General features: G+C 41.2%; 1 protein-coding gene across 1 annotated transcript in view; it reads left to right on the forward strand.

Moving 5' to 3' along the window:
• ABL1 (ABL proto-oncogene 1, non-receptor tyrosine kinase) overlaps nucleotides 1-21,255 on the forward strand; it is a 142,726-nt gene that overhangs the window by 945 nt on the left and 120,526 nt on the right. The window lies entirely within an intron of this gene.

A 21,255-nucleotide genomic window follows, 5' to 3' on the forward strand; every position in this document is an offset into this window, starting at 1 on the left:
GGAGCTTTTATCCTCCTCTCTCCCTATTTTGGATGACATTTGGGGCAAGAAAGGTTGTCTTTGACATTTTTATGAACATAGTTGGCGTTTGATTGCAGACTGTGTGTGTTACACCATATACTTCCCGTTATTCTATGTATAGTTTTAAAGCTAAGGGTCAGCTTAGACTGATGTTCATAATCAGGGGCCAGCCCTGAGCCAATTAATTAGGGGCCTGTTTGTACTGTTGTAGCCTGACATTTTTCAAACTGTGCTTTATATTGAAATATCGGTCCCACCCACTCTGTAAGCAAATGTGAGATGAGTGCAGGTGGCATATACTTTGAAATTCGATCTCAAATGCCTCTTAACAGTGGGTGACCACAATAAACAAAGGTCTCTATTGCATGGACTTGCATTTGACTGTGGAGGTTTTACTTTCTTTTAGAAAAATACCTCATCTAAATGATTTGAGTCCTCGAATTGTAGTTTTCCTTGAAATATTAGTTACATTTTAGCCCCGGTTTTAGACAGGCAAAAATGGAAATTTGTTACATTATGGTGCTTTCCCAATTCAGGATTTATAAAGTGAATTATTTATGTTTTTAACTAGTGATGATCATGCAGCCTTAGATAATGAAAATTGGTACATAGTTTTTGGAGAGCTTTGGCCAAACTTATCAGAATTTAAAATGCATATACCAATAACCCAGTAATTTCACATCCAGGAAGCTCTTCTCATCCAGAACAGTATAGTCATGGTGAATGGTGCGGAAGTCATGCAGGCTCCTTAGCATGAGTCAAGGCTGTAGCACTACACCTCACTATACTAGTAGCCATTGTGTTCTTTGTACTCGTTATAAATAAATTGTGCCGTGCGCTCATAAATAAATACATACATAAAATAAAACTTCGTTTTTCACTTAAAGAATGTCCTTGATGAAGCAGGAAAGATTAATTTTATGAACTATTGGCCCTTGCGTATGTGTTTTTTTTAGTAGGTTGAAATGAGAAGTACACGCAAAGCACTTCTGCTGAGCGCTGAGGGATCTCGGTTATCTCCAAGAAAAGCAGACGGGCAGCTGTTTGAGTAGCAAGCTGCACTAGCTGCTTTTTTCATGGAACTACCATTTTTCAACTACCACTGACAAACAATGGTTATTCAGGCTAAAAAGAGTATAAAGGAGTCTTTCAAGGAAAACAACTGGTAGTATATGTTGCCAGTGATAAAATTTTAGCTTTCCAATGAAAATTAGGATCTTGGAAAACTTGTATCTGCTATTGTGTTGTAGAGATTGGTGGTGATATTTTACAAATGTGTTGTTTTGATATAATGAAATGTATTATTCAGAAAATCTACATAATTCAGTGAGCCAGTATTTTCTAAGTGATCAGTAAGTGATATTATAAAATCACACACAGGTAAAAAGATCCATCCAAGGTGCAAGATGGACCAATGGATTTGAATGTAACAGTACAAAAGTTCCCTGATACAGTTTTAGATTCTACATCACAACTAACCTTTAAGAAACTACCACTTAAGGTGTTTTGGTGCAGCTTCAAAGAAGAAAATCTACTTATCTAAAAAGGCTACTTTTTTTGCGGAAAACAGTTATTTTCTAGTAATAAAAAATGTTTTTAAATTAATAATTAAAATTTTTTCAGTTTAAATTTCTAATACGGAAACATTGGTGAACTAGCCTATATAAATAAGAGCTCGTTGGGGGTCCTTAGTAATTCTCAAGAGTGTAAAGAGGTCCTGAATTTAAAAAAGTTTGAGAACTGCTACTATAGGGGGTCTGTCACAGAGGCACACAAGGCTGTTTATTGCAGGTGTACTCTAAAGTACTAACCCTGAGGGTGCCTGGGTGGCTCAGTTTGTTAAGCGACTGCCTTCGGCTCAGGTCATGATCCTGGAGTCCCGGGATCGAGTCCCACATCGGGCTCCCTGCTCGGCAGGGAGTCGGCTTCTCCCTCTGACCCTCTTCCCTCTCGTGCTCTCTATCTCTCATTCTCTCTCACTCAAATAAATAAATAAAATCTTTAGAAAAAAAAAAAAATAAAGTACTAACCCTGAAAGGCATCCAGGTAGTGGTTAAGTGGAAAAAAGCAAATTGGAAATGAGTAGGCGTGGTATGGAAATTGGGGCTTCGGCACAAGGGGAGAAAACTTGTACTTTTTACTTTGCATTTGTGATTTCTTTCTCTGACAAATTGGTGTTATTTTATAATGCAAAAAATACAGAGATTTAAGAACCAAACTGACGGCAGCCCAACCAAATAATCACTTCTTTACAGCAGCTTTTTATTTTATTTAATTAATTAATTTATTAAGATTTTATTTATTTATTTGACAGAGAGACAGCGAGAGAGGGAATACAAGCAGGGGGCCGTCGGAGAGGGAGAAGCAGGCTTCCCGCGGAGCAGGGAGCCTGATGCGGGGCTTGATCCCAGGACCCTGGGATCATGACCTGAGCTGGAGGCAGACGCCAAACGACTGAGCCACCCAGGTGCCCCGCAGCAGCTTTTTATGAAAGAATTTGCCTGAGTCATGTTTTACTGAAGGCAAATCAATTTCTTGGACCTCGGGTGTTCTTTTTCTAGAGGAACACAGTCTTACTTTGTGTTACAAATTGTTGTTGATCATTTATAGGGTGATCTTTCTAAGAGTTGGTTAATATCCATATAGGTTGGATTAAAACATTTGCAGTTATAACATACAGTGTTGGATCAGACAGGAATCTGGAAGCCAAGAATACTGGTAGATGAGGGTGTCAGTGATGAATCTGGAAGGAGAGGGCAGATGGTAGTTTTTTTGCCAGGATCATTCAGGGTCAGAAGGGCTAGTCATGTGTACAGGAGGAAAAAAAAAGGGAAGCCATATTATTTCATGCGTCGTATGTTCCAAATTTCAGTGGCTTGACTAAAGAAAATTCACTTTCAGGAGAGTTGGTAAAAGAGGAATAAAAGCATTCACTAATAAACCTCTTTTCCTTAGCGGTTCCTTCTTTCTTCAGCAAATACTTATTGAGCACACACTATGTATCAGGTAATGTTTTAGTCATCGGTGAAACATTAGCAAACAAAAAAACATCCCTGCCCTCTTGGTATTTACAAATTCATTCTAGTGGGAGGAGACAGACCATAAATAAGCTAGGTAAGTGAAATATAAAGTATGGTAGATGGTAGCAGGTGCTGGGGAGAAAAATAACACAGGAAAGGGGCTAGGGAATGTTGAAAGGTGTGATTTTAGTTAGGGAGGCCTCCCTAAGAAAGTGGCATTGGGAGGGAGGTGAGGGAACAAGCCTTGGAAATGATGGGGTAAAAGCATTTCAGGCAGAGGGAATCAGGGTGCGATAGCCCCCAGGCAGAACTTGTTTAGCGTGTTCTAGGAGAAGCCCAGAGTAGCTGGAGCAGAGAGCAAAAGGAGAGTTGGTAGGAGATAAAATGGGGGTGAGGAGAGAATGACTGGAGAAGAATGTCGCCTTGTTAACCATTTGACGATTTTGACTTTGACTCGTGGTTTGGGAAGGAGTAACAGGCCCCGACTTATGTTTTATTAAAATGTCTTTCGCTGCTGTATTCTGAAGGAGAGCAAAGAGGAAGCAGGGGTTCCACTGAGGGTTTGGCTGTACTCATCTGAATGAGAACGGTCATGGCTTGGACCGGGTTGGCGGTGGTGGTGAAGGGTTCAAATTCTGTGAATCCCAGCAGGCACAGCTGTCTAGATTCGCTGTTGGATTAGATATGAGGTGGGGTGAGTAGGGTGTGAGAGAAGTCAAGGAGGACTCCAAGGTTTTTGGAAAAAGACTAGAAGAGTGGGGTTTGGGGAGGTGGGTTGCAGGGGATGAAGGTCAGGAGCTGCCTTTTGGGCATACTACATTCGAGATACCTGGTAGTAGGCATCCAGGTGGATGTGTCGTTCGAGTGCATTCGAGTCTACCAGTGTGAATTCAGGGAGGCAGTCCAGGCTGGAGAGGGAGCCTGGGAGTCATCAGGTTATAGGTGGTATGTATTATGTATGTAAGTATGTATTTTATTTTTTTAAGATTTTATTTATTTGACAGAGACAGACATAGCGAGAGAGGGAACACAAGCAGGGGGAGTGGGAGAGGGAGAAGCAGGCTTCCCGCGGAGCAGGGAGCCCGATGCGGGGCTCGATCCCATGACCCTGGGATCATGACCTGAGCCGAAGGCAGATGTCTAACAACTGAGCCACCCAGGCGCCCCTATAGGTGGTATTTAAAGCTGTGAGAAGGATGACAAGCCCAAGGGAGAAATCTCCAAGTAAGAACCTTTCAAATATGTAAGGTGACATTCAGTGGTTTATGAAATTAAGACTTTACATTTTTATGTAGGATTAATTTGAATCTTTTTCGGGGGGTGGTGACATTCACATTCACATTCACATTCACATTTTGATTTTAACTCATTTTTAAGTTTTAAATTCTGTTTCTCTGAGGATTTTTTTTTCTAAACCAAAAAGTTGCAGATTTAACAAAAAAATGCACACAACTTTTCCTATTCTTCTCGGTAGTGAGTGTTTTAAATATAAAATAACCGTTTCAATTTAAAAAGTTTTGTAGGCATACCAGGCTGGCTCAGTTGGTAGAGCTTGAGACTCTTGGTCTTGGGGTTGTGAGTTCGAGCCCCACATTGGGGGTAGAGTTTACTTAAAAAAATAAATAACATTAACTAAAATAAAAAATAAGTTTTTTTATTGAAAAATTGAAATTAAAAAAATAAATTATTTCTGGATTTTCTAATTTTAAGGTAGTACATCTCTGTCCTTCAGGATATTATTTAACTTGGTTATGTCCCATGTTTTATTTATGAGCTTACCTGAAAACTGACTTTAAGAAATGGTTTATTCTCAGTTTAAAACTATGTTATAGTTCTCAAATAAAACTTTATTGAAGGTGGGGGTGCCTGTGTTGTGCAGTTAGTTAAGACTCTGACTCTTAGTTTCAGCTCAGGTCGTGATCTCAGGGTTGTGAGCTCCACGCCATGTCGGGCTCTGTGCCCAGCGTGGAGTCTGCTTGAGGTTCTCTCTCTCCCTCTCCCTCTGCCCCTCCTGCTCGTGCACGCTCTCTCTCTCAAATAAATAATAAAATAAATCTTTAAAAAAAACTTTATTGAAGGTAATAGAACAGGAATTTGATAGATCAACACTAATTCCCATTACTGTTAAATTGTACTGAGTATCCATATACATCAGAAGGTGGGAGACAGTGCAACTACGGAGTCTTACAGGTACTGAAGTTAAATCAGATTCTTTTTTTTTTTAATTTTATTTATTTATTTGACAGAGAGAGACATAGCGAGACAGGGAACACAAGCAGGGGGGAGTAGGAGAGGGAGAAGCAGCCTTCCCCGCGGAGCAGGGAGCCCGATGTGAGGCTCGATCCCAGGACCCTGGGATCACGACCTGAGCCGAAGGCAGACACTTAATGACTGAGCCACCCAGGCGCCCCTAAATCAGTCAGATTCTTAAAAAGAGGTTGTTTGGAAAGATTATATTTATGTACTTACTGTTAGGGATTAAGTTCTGAACTGTGAAAATGCGGAATTGTGTATATGTAATATTTTTTTTAACACACCCGTTATTTCCTGCAGGTGAATACATTTTATACGGCCCTTTTTTCATGAAACCTTATATAGAAGAAAACAGGAATTTCAGTTGTGGGATAAAGGAGGATGATCAAAAATGATTTAACCATAAGAATTTTTTCCTTAATGAAGCATTCTATCAAAGAAAATAATAAAAATTGGAGAAAGCATGAAATCATTATCTGTTGGTTAAGGATTTCACTCGTGCTTCAGATCTCCGTGTGATATACACTGTGTGTTGTGACGCGTGTTGCAAATAATGCATGTTTTGCATGGGGAAATAGAGATGAGTTAACATGCTTGAGCTGAGAATTATACCCATAGGAGTATATCAAGCACATTATCTGGGTCTAGGGGGAAAAGGTTAAAATTGCTACTTAGAAGATGAGCTGTGGTAAAAGAAAGCACTCCCTGAAGGCCTCCTTTGACGCATATCCCGCCATTCCCCACTCCTTGCCCCTTTGGTGGCTGTACCCTGACATTGCTCTTCTGTGTGTTTGCAACCTGCCTGCCTTTCAGAACTCTGCTTGGGTCCCACCTCTTTCTTGAACATAAATTCTGATGTGCTTTTTTTATTTTATTACTATTATTTTTTAAACTGAACTCTGTGCCCGACATGGGGCTTGAATTTACGACCCTGAGATCAAGAGTCACATGCTCAGGACGCCTGGGTGGCTCAGTCGGTGAAACGTCTGCCTTCGGCTCAGGTCATGATCCCAGGGTCCTGGGATTGAGACCCGCATCAGGATCCTTCCTCAGAGGGGAACCTGCTTCTCCCTCTGCCTGCTCCCCTGATTGTTCTGGCTTTCTCTCTCTCTTTCTGACAAATAAATAAAAATAAAAATATCTTAAAAAAAAAAAAGAATCATATGCTCTACTGATTGAGCCAGCCAGGTGCCCCTGATGTGTTGTTCTTGGAAGTGTTTAATTCCCAAATATTTGGGGAGTCTAAATATCTTGCTGATTTCTAACTTTATTCCATTGTCGTCAGAGAAGATCTTCTGTAAATTTCAGTCTTTTGACCTTTACCGAGACTAATTTTCTGGCCCCACGTATGACCCATCTTACTGAATGTTCCATTTGTACTTGAATATATATTCTGCAGTTGTAGTTTTCTGTAAATGTGAATTAGATCAAGTTGGTTGATGTTTAAAATCTTCCACAGGCTTACTTCTTTTTTTTTTTTTTTTATTTGACAGAGAGACAGCGAGAAAGGGAACACAAGCAGGGGGAGTGGGAGAGGGAGAAGCAGGCATCCCGTGGAGCAGGGAGCCCGATGTGGGGCTCGATCCCAGGACCCTGGGATCATGACCTGAGCCGAAGGCAGATGCCCAACGACTGAGCCACCCAGGCGCCCCTCCTTACTTGTTTTTTGTCTGCCTATTTTATCGTGTACCTTTGCTGAGTGTCTTTGGGGTCTCTTTTTTCACTGAGAGACAGGTATTAAAAATCAGCAGCTATTAAAAAAAAAATCAGCAGCTATGATGATGGATTCTACCCCCTACCCCTTTAATTCTATCAGTTTTTTTAGCCTTAAAAGCAATTATTAGGAAACAAGAAAGACTGGAGGGAAAAACCTAAGCATTTAACTCAAGAAGCTAGAAAGACAAAGTAGTCCACAGTATACAGATGTAAGAGAGTAGTAACAATGACAACAGAAATTAAGAAATGGAAATGTCAATAAAACCAAAAGCTGACGTGGGAAAGCATCTGTAAAATAGGCAGCCTTCTAGCACGATTGGTGAAGAAAAGGACAAGGCAGGAGTGTGTGGTACTTAGGACGGGATTGTAACTGCAAATGCGGTCAGTTTGTTTCATGTATTTGGAAGCTCGGTTGGGTCAGCAACACCACGGTTTTTTTCTTTCTGTTGTTCAGTTTGGGTCCTATCTGTTGATCTCTCTTCAAGTTCACTAACCCCTCTGCAGTTGTCAATCCCTTTACGATTCTCATTTCAGATGTGCTATTTTCAATTTTAAAATTTCCACGGGGGGGTGCGCCTGGGTGGCTCAGTCGTTAAGCGTCTGCCTTCGGCTCAGGTCATGATCCCAGGATCTTTAAAAAATAAAATAAAATAAAATAAAAATAAAAAAATAAAATTTCCACGTGGTTCTTTTTGATAGTTTGCATTTTCTACTGAGATTCACCATCTTCTCACTCATCAGGCCCATCTTTGCCTCCAATTTCTTTCTTTCTTTTTGGAAGATTTTATTTATTTGAGAGACAGAGACAGAGACAGAGACAGAGGTAGCAAGAGAGAGCATGAGCAGGGAGGCGAGGGAGAAGCAGGTTCCCCACCGAGCAGGGAGCCTGATAAAGGGGCTCGATCCTAGGACCCTGGGATCATGGCCTGAGCCGAAGGCAGACACTTAATTTACTGAGCCATCCAGGCGCCCCCGCTTCCAAATTCTTAAAGGTATAATAAAGAACTTATCTGCTAATTTGAATATCTGGGTGATCTTGGGGTCTGTTTTTTTTTTTAAGATTTTATTTATTTATTTGACAGAGACAGAGACAGCGAGAGCAGGAACACAAGCGGGGGAGTGGGAGAGGGAGAAGCAGGCTTCCTGCCGAGCAGGGAGCCCGATGCAGGACTCGATCCCAGGACACTGAGATCATGACCTGAGCTGAAGGCAGACGCCTGATGACTGAGCCACCCAGGCACCCCTTGGGGTCTGTTTTTATGGATTACTTTTTCCTCTACATTGCGAATCAACATTTTCATGCTTCTTTGTGTGTTTACTAATTTTTTATTGCGTGTTAGATATGTGGATGTCACACCATGGGGATTCTGGATCTTGTTATCTTACTTTAGAGAGGCTTTCATTTCTTTCTTTCTTTCTTTCTTTTAATATTTTATTTATTTATTTGTCAGAGAGAGAGAGCGCACAAGCAGGGGGAGTGGCAGGCAGAGGGAGAAGCAGGCTCCCGCTGAGCAAGAAGCCCTATGTGGGACTTGATCCTAGGACCCTGGGATCATGACCTGAGCCAAATGCAGACACCCAACTGATGGAGCCACCAAGGTGTCCCATTTCTTTTTCTTTCTCTTTCTTTCTTTCTTTTTCTTCCTTTCTTTCTTTCTCTTTCTTTTCTTTTCTTTTCTTTTCTTTTCTTTTCTTTTCTTTTCTTTTCTTTTCTTTTCTTTTCTTTTCTTTTTTCTTTCTCTCTCTTTCGGTTTTGTTTTGTTTTGTTTTGTTTTGAGAGGCTTTCGTTTCTGACAGGCAGTTCCTGGCCTGTTCTTTTGACCCTGTCAGGCTTGTTTTTACGCTTTGTTAGAGTGAGTCTGTTTTGGATTTATCCTCCGTCCACAGGCATGGCCCTTACTCTAGAGGGCGTTCTTTAGACTTAATGCTTGGCTTTTCTGGGATGTCAGCTAAAGAACAGAGGTGCTCAGCAGGTCTTCTCCACGCTGGATTGGCTGATGCTTGAATGTGGGGCACCGTGAGAGCTTCACCCTACAATCACTGCTCTTTGTTAGGCCTTCCAGAATCTTACCTTACCTGGTCCCTGCCCCGTCCTCTGCCAGGGACCCACAGGGCACCTCCCTCCTCTTCTGCCTCCCATGCAACCCCTTCTCTCAGATATTCTGTCCTGCACATTCTAGCTGCCTCCGCATCCTCCAGCCTTGAATCCCCATCTCAGTCTGCTTCCTCGGTTCCAGGAGACTGCTCCAACTTTGGTTTGGGCTCCAACTCCCTGCACTGTGGCTGGGAAGGTGCCCCAAGGCAGGAAGTCGGAGGTGACAGGCTGCTCACCTTGTGTTTTTCTCTTCTCAAGGATCACAGTCCTGCTGAGCCTGTTGTTTAACACCTGGAAACAGCTGTCTGGAATATTTCGCTTAGGGCAAAGGCTGTCTGATAGGAAAATTCCAGTTGTTTTACATTCTTTACAGACTTTGATATTGTCAGTGTTTTAAATGCTAGCTTTTCGTGTGGTTGTGCAGTGGTATCTCATTGTGGTTTTGATTCACTAGCTTCTTTGATGACTCACTGAAATTAAGCACCTTTCCATTATGCTTATTGGCCATTTGGATGTCATAAATATGTATTGTGTGTGTGTGTGACCTGTCAGCTCACTTCTTTTGTCCATTTTTCTAGTTTTGTTTCTTATTGATTTGTAGGAATTATTTGTATATTCTCAGTACAGTTCTTTTGTTGGATGTATATACTGCTAATATCTTCTCACACTCTGTGGCTTGCCTTTTTACTCTCTCTCTTTTTTTTAAAGATTTTATTCATTTGACAGAGAGAGCACAGGCAGGGGGAGCAGCAGGCTCTCCGCTGAGCAGGGAGCCCAACAAGAGGCTTGATCCCAGAACCCTGGGATCATGACCCGAGTGGAAGGCAAGACGCTTAACTGACTGAGCCACCCAGGCGCCCCTTGCCTTTTTTTTTTTTTAAAGATTTTATTTATTTGACAGAGAGAGACACAGTGAGAGAGGGAACACAAGCAGGGAGAGTGGGAGGGGGAGAAGCAGGCTTCCCGCGGAGCGGGGAGCCTGACGCGGGGCTCGATCCCAGGACCCTGGGATCATGACCTGAGCCAAAGGCAGACGCTTAATGACTGAGCCACCCAGGCGTCCCTTCACTTTTTTTTTTAATTTTTGAAAGTATTTTTTTTTAATGATTTTATTTATTTATTTATTTGCCAAAGAGAGAGAGAGAGAGAGAGAGAGCACAAGCAGGGGGAAGTGGCAGGCAGAGGGAAAGCAGGCTCCTTGTCGAGCAAGGAGCCTGATGTGGGACTTGATTCCAGGACCCTGGGATCATGACCCAAGCCGAAGGCAGACGCTTAACCGACTGAGCCACCCAGGCATCCCCCTTTTCACTCTTAATGGTGACTTTGAGGAATCAAAGTTTTTAATTTTAATGTAGTTCAATTAACAATTTTTTTTCTTTAAGGTTGGTGCTTTTTTATGTCCAATATAAGAAATCTTTGTCTACACCAAGGTCATGAGGAAGTTCTTTTTTTTTTAATTTTTTATTTTAATTCCAGTGTAGTTAACATACAGTGTTATATTAGTTTCAGGTTTCATGAGGAAATTTTATTTTATTATGTTTCATACACAGATCTACAGTTTCACTTGGATTTGACTTTTCTGTGCAGGGATGATGGTTTACTTTTATTTTTTCCATATTGACCTAGTTCTTTAATTGAAGAGCATATTTGCTGCTTCATAAATCAGGTATTGATATATGTGTGGGCCTGTTTGGGAACTCCTTACTCTGTTCATTTGTTCTGTTTGTCCTTGCACAGGGTCACACTATCTTAAATATTGTCGCTCTAAAATAAGTCTTAATATGTCATGGAGTAAGATCTCCAATTTTGTTCTTCAGGATCGTCTTGGCTTTTCTTTCTCCTTTGTATTTACAAATACATTTTAGAATCAGTTTTATCAATTTTCTACGGAAACAAAAATACCCGTGGGGATTTTCTACTAGGATTACACTAAATCTATAGATTACTTTGATTCTAGGAATAAATAATGGAATATAAAGAATTCTTACTGATGGGGCGCCTGGGTGGCTCAGTCGTTAGGCATCTGCCTTTGGCTCAGGTCATGATCCCAGGGTCCTGGGATCGAGCCTTGCATTGGGCTCCCTGCTCGAGGGGAGGGCTGCTTCTCCCTTTCCCACTTCCCTTGCTTGTGTTCCCTCTCTCGCTGTGTCTCTCTCTGTCAAATAAATAAATAAAATCTTAAAAAAAAAAAAAAAGAATTCTTAGGAAAGGAAACCACTTCAGGAGACTTTTTTTTTCTTCTTGTTAATCATAAAGACTGAGTGATTCCTATAAATATTTGAAAATTTCAAAATATCTGCTTATTCCGGATTCACCTTTCTTGTATGTGTTTTTGTTTTTGTTTTTAATTCTATTTTTCTTTGACACTTAGTACTTGGTTCCTGGCTGGTGGAGACCATGTTTGTAATCTCCATGGGTCCAGCATTATATTTTTTACAGACTAGATGCTCAGTAAATATGGAATTGAATATCATTGATTATCTCAGTGCCCACTCTGTATTATGCACTGTCAACCTCGGGTAGTACAGTCGACTACCTTGGAACAAGGGGGCAAGATAGCCAGCCAACAGAAGGTTCTTTGTGTCCAGTTTACAGTCCTAAGGACCACCATTGGCCATCTGCTTGGGAAAATGGTTGCCGCCTTTGAACCAACAGTGTGGGGGTGGGTCCAGCAAATGGGCCAGGGCCAGGGGGCGCTTGTTCAACTTGATCATGGTTGTTACATGGTGAGGAGACCCCCAGCCTGCCGTACCTTTCATCTCAGTTCTTACCTTTTTATGTCAAGGGCTACTTGTGGCCACTAACTGAATCTGGAGATACAGTGTGTGAGTATAGCACTGAATTTATAGTAATACCTACATTACTAATTGGAACCTTCACTTAATGGATGTTATTTTTGGCACTTGCACTTTTATGAAAGAAAGGCAGCCAGTCTGGTTCCAAGAATTTCGTCAAAATGAACAGCTCCAGCATTTGCTCTGGTGATGCATGGATTCAGCATAAACTTCTGTACTTTGTACTTCTGCAATATCATACAGTAATTCCTGCTTTTATTGGTGATTCTGTAGCAGCCCGAATTGCAAAGAATATCTGTCTCTTGTGGATGTGAAAGATTTAAGTATTTATAAGGCACTTCTTTTTCGTATCACGGTACAGGTAGCATAGACATTATTCCTGTTTTTCAGTAGAGAAAGCTGTGGTTCAGGATGGCAACGAAGTGTTTTTAGGATTATATTGCTGATTTGTTATAGAGCTGGGGTTGAAATCAAGTACTCTTTTTTTTTAAAGATTTTTGGATTTTTTTAAAAAAGATTTTATTTATTTATGGGTGCCTGTGTGGCTCAGTCGGTTAAGTGTCTGCCTTCAGCTCAGATTGTGATCCTGGGGTCTTGGGATCCAGCCCCACATCGGGCTCCCTGCTCAGTGGGGAGTCTGCTTCTCCCTCTCCCTCTGCCTCTCCTCCTGCTCATGCCCTCTCTCTCAAATAAAAAATAAATAAAATCTTTTAAAAAGATTTTATTTATTTATTTTAAAATGTTAAAGATTTATTTATGTGAGAGAGAGAGAATGCACTCATGAGTGGATGAGGGGCAGAGGGAGAGAAAGAGAATCCTCAAGCATACTCCTGCTGAGTGGGGAGCCCAACTCGGGGCTTGATCTCAAGATCCTGTGATCATGACCTGAGCCATAACCAAGAGCCAGCCATTCAACCAACCGAACCACGCAGGCGCCCTGAAATCAAGTACTTATTGATAGCTTGAGTATTTTTTCTACCAAAAACATTACTTTTTGAAGATGAACTAATCCTTTTGAAAATGTTCACAACACTGAAATGAGGGGGATTTAGAGTTAGAATTTATTTCAGTAAAACTTTTATTTTTTCACCATTTTGTGGGATATGCTTTTGATACTGATTCTCATAATAAATGCACACAGATACCCAGTCTAAGAGCCATGTCCTTGCACCTGGGATGCCCTTCAATCTCAGGGCTGGAAAGGACCTGGAGGCTAGCTACTTCGCTGTGTTTAGGTTGCGAGTCCCTACACTACATGAGTGGCTGCTCTGTTATGTGTGAGTGCTAGTCGTGGGGGCTGCCTGGCACCCACAGAAGGCATGGCAGGAGGATAGCGGGAATACCAGCCACCCCATAGGAGTGCAAGTTTTGGCCAAGACGTGTGAGTTATTCAGAAGAGTGCAAGACCTTGCCTGTCCTCAGATGCTTGAAATCGAGTACAGAGGAAAATGAGCAAAGTAAGAAAAATGTAGTGAAAAGGAAATTGGGTGAGGGCCTACGAGAAGAGGCAGAGTGGGTTGGTTGGCATTGATGAGTGCCACAGCTACTTGTCAGCGCATGGCACAGTGCCGTGGGGGCCTAGACCGTCTCTGGCAGGAGGCTCCATGCCCTTCACAGACCAGTTGTCAGGAGAGGGGAACATAGCCATTTGCCCTATGGTCTTTGTCCTTTGTTGTGGTGTGGGGCTCATTCCGAGGTGTACCAAGGAGATGTGTCATGTATGTTTTCTGGTTGTCCCTGGTTTTGGCTAAACTCACAGGATGGCCATTTGTGAAGAGTATTGATATTTTTTACCACTTAACTTATAAGCTCCAGCTGCAGTGGTTGTCATTTTAGGATATATGCTCAGCAGTGAGGCGGATGGGGTGCACACATGGCTTTACAGTTATTCACCCAGCACAGTGCACTCTCCTGACATACTTCTGAGAAGCACTGACGAGCGCATTTCAGACTTTTTCTCCACTGGCTGGAATTTTCAACAAAAACACTTCCATCTTTTCTGAAGTGCATTAGAAAAACTGGAAGCTGTTACTTTGATTCACAGATGGTGGATTGCATATAAATAACCCATCTTAGATAGATACCAAGTATTGTCATATATTCCTTACCTTTTATGGCTGCCACTTGCCTGCTTTCTCTATGCTAAGCATTGTGCAGAGCCCTTGACATATTATTTTTGAAAGTTACCAGATAATGCCACAGCCCTTATTCTAAAATGCAGTCTAAGTTTGGCATTATGTAGCTCAGAACCCTCTGGTGGTTCCCATTACATAGAGCAACAACCTCCATTTTTGTAAACAATCATGTACCCTTCTTCCTAAAAATTTTCTGAGCAAACGTATCATTCATGTATATATATTTGCCAAAGTTGTGTTTGACTTCTGTAGAAGGGAAAAACCTCGCATAAACAATAGCAGAGCCCTTGAGACCTCCTTGTTTCTCCCTCCTTTCTGCCCACATTGTCTGGCTTTTGATAGGAGTTGATGGTGCCTGGAATGAGGGGAGAATGACTTTCACATTTAGGGTTCTTACTCTAAAGCCTTTCCCCCATATTTCAGCCCAAATTGTTTTGATAACCCATCTCAGTTCTTGTTCTTTGAAATGCACGTGGAAAAATGTTGATCAATGTGGAAGTTTGTCATTTTTGATCTCATGAAATTCCACAGTTGTCTGGTTATCAAATTTCTGCTTGTTTGGTTGTGGCTAAAATTCTGTTTAAAAGAGTAGAATTTGTTACTACTCCCAGCAAATTGAAGATCAGGTAAATAAATAAAATGGGCTGGAAAAGTAAGCCTTGACAGTGTGGCATGTAAATTAAGCCAAACCTTCCCAGAAATGAGAATACAGACTGTGAGATATATAGGAGTTTTGTTGTACTTTGACAATTTCCTGCTTCTGTGTCTCTTAATCAAATAGGGAGACAGGTTTTATCTGAATGCAGGCCCCAGCTTACCACTTACTAGCAGTGCGACTGTAGATACCAGCATGTACTTAGTAGATATTGAGCACATCCTCTCTGTGTTGCGAGGTTCTGGGACTACAGCAAGTCTTATTAACTGGAGTCTCTGGTTTTTGATTTGCAAAGTAGGAATCATACTTCTTACTTGATTTACTACTGATGAGAGAATGAAATGGGATAATAAAAATGTCTAACAGTGCCTGGCACTGGGTTAGGCCCTCACAAATAATAATTATTCCTGCTATTATTGTTTATAATTCTAAAATAATATATCTTTCAGTAATAAGGAGCAGGCCCAAAAGGACTAAACCAGAGGAAGATTAAGAAGTAAATTGTAGTGGTAACAACATTGTGATGAGCAGTCTGCCTGTGACAAGGTTGTACCATGTTGGTAATTAAGGATTATCTATGAAACCTTGGCTTATATCTGACGATATGACCATACTGGAATGCAGTGCTTCAAGAAAATTCTAGAGGGGCGCCTGGGTGGCTCATCGTTTAAGTGGCCAACTCTTGATTTCGGCTCAGGTCATGATCTCAGGGTGGTGAGATCAAGCCCTATGTCAGGCTCCGTCCGCGCTCATCAGGGAAATTGCTTGAGATTCTTTCCCTCTCCCCTTGCCCCTCCCCCTGTTTGTATGCTCTCTGTCTCTAAAATAAATAAATAAAGATTTATTTGACAGCGAGCACAAGCAGGGGGAGCCGCAGAAAGCTTATGCTCACTTATGCTTTGTGTGCACCCCCCCATGCCCACCGCAGGGCAAGCTCTGACCTGCTCTCCTCACTGTATTTTATCTTTCTGAGTATGTCCTATAAATGGAGCCATCCAGTATATCACTTTTTAAGACTGGCTTCTTTCACTGAGCCTAACACCTTTGAGATCCATCCAAGTGTTGTATATAACAATAGCTTGTTCCTTTTCTTTCTTTATTGGAGTTGAAGATTTAATATTCTTATTTATTTATTTAAATTCTAGTTAGTTAACATACAGTGCTGTATTGGTTTCTGGAGTAGAATTCAGTGATTCATCACTTACATACAACACCCAGTGCTCATCATAACAAGTGCCCTCCTTAATACCCAACACCCATCTAGCCCATCCCCCACCACCTCCTTCCATCAACCACTAGTTTGTTCTCTATAGTTAAGAATCTCTCATGATTCTTAGCAAATCCTAAGCAACCTCTCGTTAGTGTCACTAGCCAGTGACATGTCCTTGAGTAAGTTGCTTGCCTCTCTAGGACTTATGTTCACCATATGAAAGGAGTGTGCATTTCAATTTCTACACCTAAGTTTCCATTACTCTCAGCACCTCTTTATTAGCATTTTTAAGCAGTTTTTTTAAGTTCACATTTCTGTACACTCAACTATCAGTCATGGTCCTTTTTTAAAAAAGATTTATCATTTGAGAGAGAGAGAGTGAGCATGGGGGGAGGGGGGCAGATGAGGAGGGAGAGACTCTCAGGCCGACTCCCATTGAGTTGGAGCCTGAGGCGATGCTCATTCTCACAACCTTGAGATCGTGACCTGAACTGAAATTCAGAGGCTTAACCGACTAAGCCACCCAGGGGCCCCAGTCTTGGTCCTTTTAAAAATATTCCCTCAGTTCTTGCCATTTTATAATCTGGAACACGACAAAACTGCCTAGTGAAAACTGCTAATAATATTAAGTTTACTCTGAGTTCTACTGCCAAAATGTTTATAATATCAGGGACTACTTTGGTGTATTTATTTTTTAAAAGCTTTTGTGATTTGGTATTTGACATTAAAATTAAATTATATTGTGTTTTTATTCCAGAAATAAAAAGAATCTCTCATGATTTGTTTCCCTCTCTCTCTTTTTTCCCCCTTCCATATGTTCATCTGTTTTGTTTCTTAAATTCCACATATGAGTGATATCATATGGTATTTGTCTTTCTCTGACTAATTTTGCTTAGCGTAATACACTCTAGTTCCATCCACGTTGCTGCAAATGGCAAGATTTCATTTTTTGATGGCTGAGTGATATTCTATTGTGTGTGTGTGTGTTTGTGTGTCTATATACACACACACACCACATCTTTATCCATTCATCAGTCAATGGACATTTGATCTCTCTCCTTAGTTTAGCTGTTGTTGATAATGCTTATAAACATTGGGGTGCGTGTATCCCTTTGAATCTGTTTTTTTGTGTCCTTTGGGTAAATACCTAGTAGTGCAATTGCTGGATTGTAGGGTAGTTCTATTTTTACCTTTTTGAGGAACTTCCATACTGTTTTCCAGAGTGGCTGCACCAGTTTACATTCCCACCAACAGTGCAAGAGGGTTCCCCTTTCTGTGCATCCTCGTCAACACCTGTTGTTTCCTGTGTTGTTAATTTTAGCCATTCTGACAGGTGTGAGGTGGTATCTCATTGTGCTTTTGATTTGTATTTCCCTGACAATGAGTGATGTTGAGCATCTTTTCTTGTGTCTGTTAGCCATCTGTTTTCTGTGGGAAAATGTCTATTCATGTCTTCTGCCCATTTTTTAACTGGGTTATTTGATAAATTCTTTGTAGATTTTAGATACTAACCCTTTATCAGTTATGTCATTTAGAAATATCTTCTCCCATTCCATAGGCTGCCTTTCAGTTTTGTTGATTGTTTTCTTCGCTGTGCAGAAACTTTTTATCTTGATGAAATCCCAGTAATTCATTTTTGCTTTTGTTTCCCAGATTTTCTTTTCTTTTTTTTTAAAGATTTTATTTATTTCACAGAGACCGCGAGAGAGGGAACACAAGCAGGGGAAGTGAGAGAGGGAGAAGCAGGCTTCCCGCCGAGCAGGGAGCCCAATGTGGGGCTCCATCCCAGGACCCTGGGATCATGACCTGAGCCGAAGGCAGATGCTTAACGACTGAGCCACCCAGGTGCCCCTGTTTCCCAGATTTTCATTGCTGAGTAGGAGTCCACTGTATGGATATGGATATACCGTAATTTGTGCATTCATTCATCTGTTGCGGGACTTTGGGTTGTTTACAGTTATTGACAATCATGAATAGAATTGTTATAAACTTTGCATACAGTTTTTGTAGGAACATAAATTTTCAATGTACTTAGCATGTTAGTTTCCTAGGGCTGCTGTAACAAATTACCACACACTGGTGGGCTTAAAACAACAGAGATCTCTTTTTCACTGTTATGGAAGCCAGAAATCTGAAACTGGTATCCCTTGGCCAAAGTCATGGTGTCAGTAGGGTCTCACTAGCTCTAGAGGCCCCAGGGAAGAACCCCCTTCCTCCAGCTTCTGGAGGCCACTAGCATTCCTTGGCTTGTGGCCCCCTCCTCACATCCCTCCAGGCCCTCACTTCCATTGTTACTCTCCTGTTTTGTAGTCAGATCTCCCTTGCCTCCCACCCCCAAGGACACTTGGGGTTGCGTTTATGGCCCATCAGGATAATCCCCCCATCCCAAGATCCTTAACTTAATCACATCTTCAAAGACCCTTTTTTTGCCATGGAAGGTAACACAGGTTCCCAGGAGTAGGCTGTGTCTGTCTTTTAGAGGGCCTTTTTCTCAGCCTATCACACTCCAGTAAGGACCTAGGCATGGGTATTACTGGGTCACGTGATAAGTGTATATTTGATTTTATTAGAAACTGACAAACTCTTCTGCAGAGTGGCTCTTTTTGTTATATCCCTTCAGCATTCTCACATGCTAGAATTCCTGGTATCCTCGCTAGAACTTGGTATTACCAGTATTTTTTATGGTAGCCATTCATGGGTGTACTCATTATGGTTTTAATTTGCATTTCCCTCATGGCTAATGATGTTGAGCATCTTTTCATGTGAAAACTGCATACTTTTTAATTTTCCTTTTTTACCTCCTTCATAAGTATGGGGAAGAAAAGAGTGAACCGAAATAGCTGAAGGGAGGAAGAACATCACTGTCTCACGGCAGAAGCTTGCTGAGCAGCAAGTCTGCGGGAGAGCGCAGGGACATAGACAGATCTGTTTCCTTCCAGTTGCTCTTGCCTGTTAAATTTCCTTATAAAGTTTTGTCTGAGTTGATGATATGCTTGATTCTAATCTAGGAGGTGACTATTATCTAGCTTTATAATGAATAATAAATCTAAATCATGCTGATTCTCTACCAAAATTTTTTTTTTTTAATGAAAAGTCTTTAACCAGCCACCCCACCACCATGACCTGAGGCATGATACGGACGGACTCATCTTTCTGCTGCTATCTAGCTGCACTGAATCAGTGTTGCTGCAGATCACTCTTAGGGACATTAACCATCTTTTAGACTAGATTTTAAAACACTAACCATTTACTTTCTTTTGAAGCAGTGGTTTATAGTAGTAAGTTGTGCTAAATTCTTTCTTGGTCCTTGACTAAGTCCAACACCGTAGCATCTGTTGCTTGAGTTCTTACAGAGTTATGAGAGGAAGTAAATGAATGCTGGTGTCCTTTATCTGAGAATTAAAAACCTCAGTTTAGAAAGGCATAGCAGAATAGAATAAAATGAATTGATGCAAAACACATGACATATCTTTAAGTATTTTTTAATTTTTTAATTTTTAATTTTATTATTTTGAACTCATGACCCTGAGATCGAGACCTGAGCCGAGATGAAGAATCAGACGTTTAACCAGCTGAGCCACCCAGTCGCCCCTAGAGTATTTTGTTATTCTAATTGTGCTGCTTTTTCTATGTTATTTGGGTATTGGATGATGTATGGAAGTGTTGAATCACTATATTGTACACCTGAAACTGGTATGATACTGTATGTTAACTACACTGGGATTAAAAGCAATAAAAAAATAAAACGATCCCTTTCCTATAAAAGAATATGACATTTGCAGTTAAATATAAATAAGTAGTACCCAGTTTCAGTCTCTGGAAATTGAAAAGCCGGTGATTTAAAATAGTCATGGCTCAGAAAACAGGATTACATGGCATTTCCTTGCTCACCTATGAGAATCCACCCCCTCCAAGATTGTAGGGCTTTACATTTCTGGTATGCTAAGTTGCTGTTAGCAGCATGAGCTTTAGAGTATGTCGACTTGATCCAACATTTATTGTCTATAAATATTTGCTTCTAGCTCTGGTGCTGATACTTCAGGTCATGTGCTCTTGAAGAAGGCACTTAGCTGATAGGATAGACCTGAGCCTCAGTTTCTCCGTCTCTCAGATGGCACTGATGGTACACTCTGCTCCTTCCCAGGATGGTGGGAGACTGAGATGGGCTGATGTCTGCGAAAGAGCACAGGAAACTGTAAAATGCTTCATGAATGTATGTGATTATTATTATGATTTCATGAAATCATTCACTTGTCTTCCTAATTTGAGATACCAGATCTCTATTTGAATGCTAACGCTTGTGGAGGATTTTCTCACTTACTTAAAAAAATGTTGCCAAGTAAAATCGAATACTTAGAGGTTGGCTAGCAAAGGCCTTTTCATTACTGACTTTTCAACTTATTTCTTCTGGGTTTTGACAATTGAAGAGTAGGGGTAAATTAAAGAAGGGAAAAACTCCTGCCCGTAATGTTTGCCTTTTTTTTTTTTTTTTTTGAAGCTACTCTTTTGGTGGAATTGGGGTGATTGAGGGAGTGTTAATAGAATAGGGAAGAGGTTTTATCCTTTGTCGAAATAGGTTTAGAAACGGGCAAAACCCAGTCACATAATGTTTAAGAAAATATATGGTATCATTCTGTGCACATCCTTTTGAAACTTGATTTTTTTATTCAACATTGTACTTAAGATTTACCTTTTGTTGATGCATATAGATCTAGGTCCTCATTTTAACTGCTGTATGGTATTCTGTAATGTGATTATGGCATAGTTCATCCCTTGTCCCATTTATGGCCGGTGAGGTTGTTCACACATTTTCCACAATGACAGACAGTGATGCAGTGAACATCTCTCTGCACATCTGCTTGTGCATGTGTGTGAAAGTTTCTCAGAGTGGTGGATTAGGCTGGCAAGGCTAGGTTTTGCAACGGTAATAATCATCAGACCCCAGTTGTTTAACCAGGTGGGTTATCTCTTGTGGATGTGGTTGAGGCGTGCTTTGCCCCACATAGTTTCTGGGGGACCCAGATGATGGTGGCCCCAGCATCTTGTGCCTGCATAACTAGAAAGTGTGGCATCCTCGATATTGAGATAATGCGAGTGAGCAGCAAGAACTGTGAGTTCTCCAGCCAGGAAAGGATGCATGGTCACTTCCGTTACACCTCACATGCAGAACTAGGTACAAGGTCTCACCTCACTGCCAGAGCCCTAGGAAATGTCGTCTTCTGTGTGTTCAGGAAAGGGAAGGGTTACCAGTTGTTCGTGAGCACTAGTAATGTCAACCGAAGATAGACACCTGGAAGAGCAGCTGTCTGCTGTTTAATACTGTGTCTCTAACACATTACATACAGCTGCCCCTCG

The sequence above is a fragment of the Eumetopias jubatus genome, unplaced genomic scaffold (assembly GCF_037043125.1).
Source record: "Eumetopias jubatus isolate StellerSeaLion01/CBP00866 unplaced genomic scaffold, mEumJub1_p1.0 scaffold_15, whole genome shotgun sequence".
NCBI classification, from domain to species: domain Eukaryota; kingdom Metazoa; phylum Chordata; class Mammalia; order Carnivora; family Otariidae; genus Eumetopias; species Eumetopias jubatus.